Source organism: Betta splendens, chromosome 4, assembly GCF_900634795.4.
Source record: "Betta splendens chromosome 4, fBetSpl5.4, whole genome shotgun sequence".
Classification (NCBI taxonomy): Eukaryota; Metazoa; Chordata; class Actinopteri; order Anabantiformes; family Osphronemidae; genus Betta; species Betta splendens.
The window spans coordinates 28166960-28171746 of NC_040884.2; positions in this window are offsets into that span (position 1 = coordinate 28166960).

A 4787-nucleotide genomic window follows, 5' to 3' on the forward strand; every position below is an offset into this window, starting at 1 on the left:
TCTTTTATTGTTTTATTAAATTCTGTTTATTTAGTCGTTAAACATGACTTGACTTGAGGTGTGTTGTTTTTGGGAAGTGCCGACTAACCAACCTCAGCGCAGCTCTATCAGGAGCATTTCTTCTGTATTTATAGCTTTGAATGCAAATTCCATGCCCTATGAAATCCCACAGTATGTACTGTACATCTATCTGTTTGTCTGAGTCTGAAGAGTATAAATAAGGTTTTGCACAATCACATTTACTTTGTAGTCAATATTAAATATTCTCCGCTTTCATTGTTTACTATAACTCTTCATGCACTAAGCACCAGTCTTTGTGTAGCATGGAGAGTATCAAGTATTTAGCCACACAAAGAATGTCTACAAAGATATCAGCAGGGGAAGTACAGTTCACTGAAACATGTTCAGTGAATAGGTTTGACCTGGGATAAATTCACCTGCACTGGAAGCTTATTTGTTTTGATTTGGGAAAACGTGCTTTTGATTTGAATCTATTTTTCCCCAGAATAACTACACAGCATCCGGTTCAAAGGCAACTAGTTCCTTTGTGATCATAACAACAGTGATTAAATAGGAAAGAAACTTCATATTTAATATTTTTAATCTCTTCATATTGAATATTTTTAAGATCAAGTGGTCAAACAGTATTCTCAGGTGCTGTAAATTGTGAGAAATGTCCGAGGTTGTCCCTCTGGATCGAGAGGCAGCCTGTCCCTTCACTCGGCAGGCAATAAAGTGGAATACCACCAATCAAGGTTACATCAGACAGTGCAATAAACAGGTTTAACTCAGAGAATCAACCAAAAAACAACAACCAACAAATGGTGACAGGTTTATAATGTTTTTCTACAAAAGTGTTAGAAGGCCGTGGTTATCAGCCTGTTGTGGGTTATCTCAAACATTTGACCCGTCTGATATGACAAGATTATAGTTTATCAGCTCCTTATGAAATCAGGTGTCTCCAGTTTGAACCTGTTATTATTATAATTTCAGGTTATCTAGCAAATGTGAGATTCAAAAGCAGATTACGTTAAACGCTCCAAAAACACTTTAATTGTTATTAGTAATTCAGAACGTTAGTCTTGTTTGTTTGGCCACAATAAAACCAGATTAAGACACTGCATGTATTTTCTTTCTAGTTAGTTTACTTACTGGGGAAACTGCAGAGAATGGTGTAATATTCAGATTGTTTACTGTTGGAGTTGTTTTAAGGCTTTAATTAAAATAGCTATTTGGCAGTAGTGCTGTAAAACCTTTGACAATAGATGCAGACCCATTAAGCTGAATATTGCTGAATTCTCCTGATGGTAGCAGCTCTGTGTAGCTCCACACCTTAGCTCTTAGCCTTAAGAAATGATGACCACACTGTATTTTATTATGGAATCATTTCACAGTAGTGCCAGGAACAACTCTGCAGTGGTTTAACTGCTGTGATCAATATAAAGCAAATTTATGACCTGTTGTGGAAAATCCAGGTCACCCACACTGGTCTCTGTCGAAGTTGGAGCCAAGCTGGCAATCGAGTGGATACAGGTGCACGCTCTCCCACTGAAACAGGGGCCACACACGATCCCCAAAATACACAGCTTCTTTAAATCATTTTACATATTTCAATAAAAATATTAATTCATCGACAGTCAGTGTGATCACCAGCAGAGTCCAAACAGTCGCAGGTTTGTTCAGGTTCAGGTAGGAGCGTAGAGGCTGCTGATGGGTGAAGGTCAAAGACAGTCCGTACTAGTTAAAAATAAACTACATATATGGCCTCATTTTAAAGGCCCTCTACACCCACACAGTGTTTTCCACTTGCTGCAGCTGATTAGACCTGTTGTAGCTGGGTGGAGCTACGCTGGAGATCAATCCAGGTCAACAAGTAATGAAATAAAAAAAAAGAGCTACATGTTTTCAGCAATGTGAGTGTCAGACTTTACAACAGTCGACATTCTGGCATTTTAGTAACTCCCAGTCATTTCGGAGCTCCCTTTAGATAATACATAAGTTCAAAAAAAGCCTCAACTGCAACCATTCACCTCACATAAACTTCCCTTACTTCAGAGATCAGTGGAAGGTATCTAGTCTCAGCTCCGTCTTCCTGAGTCCAGTTACCAAGTGCTTGAGCTCCACAGAACCACTGAGCAAATCATCCCGCTCTCCAGATGCTTCAGATTCATTGATTTCATCAAATTTAATTTGACTATCTCTGCTCTCTTGTGATCCAAGCCCAGCTTAAAACACACAGAACTTCAAAATGTGTATTTGTATTCTCTGTTCATACGCCTTCACCACTGTGGCCTGTGCATATTATATTGGGTTTCTCACCCACCACCATAAATACAACTAAATTATATCAAAACGTCACTAGGGTGCTTTAATTTTGCTCCGCCAGTACGTTTGATCTGTGCTTGAGAGACTTGGAGAATATCTTGGTTTTATAACAAGTTAAATGCTTCTGCAGAAAATATAAAAACTCACTGGTTCTTTCCTTTGTCACGCTTTGAGTTTCTTTGAGGGTCATTGATTACTGCTTATCTTATTTAAATAAGATTTTGTCACTAAATATTTTCCTATGAAATGAGAGCGTTGACTGATGATGTAAATTACAAATTATTTCAATTCCACTTCCATTTGAAAGGAAATAACATTTAATAGAGGTTAAAGACACTGATTTGCATTGAGGTATTTATATGGTGGAGAATGAGACTCTAAAGGAGGCTGAGACAATCAGCCTGCAGGTGCAACGTCTGTGGCACAATTATCCTGAATACAGAACGATTAAACACACCCCTAAGAAGATAACACCTGGATGTGCCCCAGCGATCCAGTCCAGTGATTAACAGCTTCTCTGAGTCACAGCAACTGCAAGCAGCTAGTCGTCGCCCTCCTCATCCTGGAGTTTTTCTAATTCAAAGTACACTAACTACTGTACGCGCAGCCAAAAACTGCCATGGAAGCTTTAGAGTGTGTGTGAGTGGCTGTGACAAAGTGTAGCTTTCTTTTAGCTGTGTGGGTGGTGACATGTTTTTCCTTTGAGGCTTCCCATACAAACTCAGATGCTTAGATGCACTCAGTCTCACAGAGTGCATCACGACCGCGCGCTCAGAATATGCGCTACTTTTATTAGCTGGTGACATTTTTAGGCTAAGTGGTGTTCTGACCTGGAATCAGTCAGGATCCTGGATCTGTACCGTCGAACGCTCTGTTCCTCACGACGCCAGAGACTGTCTTAACCGTTCTGAGTTCTTTCCACATTAGGCTGTAATTTGCTCACGTCCGAGTAAAGCACATACATACGTACAGATTTTAGATTTAGACTGTAAAATTCATCCCTGCAGCCTTGGGTCAGGCTGAGGCTGACGGCAAATCCTCACATTGCCCGGGAACCTGGCCTGAGGCTGTGTGTGTGTGTGTGTGTGTGTGTGTGTGTGTGTGTGTGTGTGTGTGTGTGTGTGTGTGTGTGTGTGTGTGTGTGTGTGTGTGTGTGTGTGTGTGTGTGTGTGTGTGTGTGTGTGTGTACACAGCACTGTGGTCACAAACAAACAAATGCAGTTAAAACGTTTTAACTTTTTGGAGGATGCTCCACGTTTTACAGTTGGTGTGAAAGGTTTGAACAGAAAAACACTAACTGAGGAGTTGTTTAATGAATAAAAACACACAACAGCACACAACACACAACAGCTCAAGTCCACACATTAGTCTTACAAGTGAGGTGATTAAATAAGGCATCGTCAGATTCCCTAATTAAGAACTACAGCGACTAGAAAAAAAAAGGAGCTGTGAAAAATAAATGGCTATTACCAGACAGAGTTTTTCCTGAATGTGTGAACGTGAGCGTCAGGAAGTCACAAGACTCAGACACATGTACAAATCAAATATTTGAATTTTGTGGACAAGAATTTCTACTGGTTAACATTTCTTATCCTTAATCAAACATCTCAGAGTTCATCCAGAGTTTAATTCACCTGTGAATCAGCTGAGACATTTCACCACTGTGTGATGCAGTAACACGTAAGCTTCACTCCAATTATTGTTTAAGTTTTAACTAATACTAAAGACAGCTCAATACAGCACGTTTCTCCTCCCGTCCCCTTTAAGGACAGAGGAACAGAGTGATGACACAAGCGACGGAGCTCCAGCCCCAAATTACACACAAACTGCACCCTAAAGTAAAGGACCGCCGCGCGGTGTTGTTTACACTGTGAAACTGCTTATTTAACTAATGACAGCCTCACGAATTCAAGGCAACATCACTCACTGCCATAAACTGCACATCATTGACGGTTGCAGCTGTAAATAACTGTTAAGAACTGAGTAACACCACCTATTCCTCACATGCAAAGAAATCCCTCCAAGGGCTTCGCCTATTATGTTATTTTCAACAGGGCCACGGCAGAGAAAGGCTTCTTGTTCACCATCGCCTCTGTAAAAGCTCTAAAGGCGTGGCGTCCTCTGGTTCTCGCCTCCTATAGCGATGCTAAAGCTATTGTTTTATGTTATATATTGACTAGAAGCAACAGCCCAGCCACAGTCTGAATCAATACCTCTGGAATTCCACTGCTGTGGCCTCGGACCACGCGTGTCAGAGCGCTGCATGCCTTCTCTGCAGCGCAGCGCTGGTGGTCAGCGTGTCACCGATAGGGCCGGGAACGCGGCTTAATGGCTGACCTATTAGAGCCAGGCTCCCGGCACATCTCCCAACGCAGCCGTCACGGGTGCTGTTAAACGGCACAGCGGGCTCATTTAGCGACGCTGTGCCTGACGTGATGCATGACAAATGAATCAAACTCATA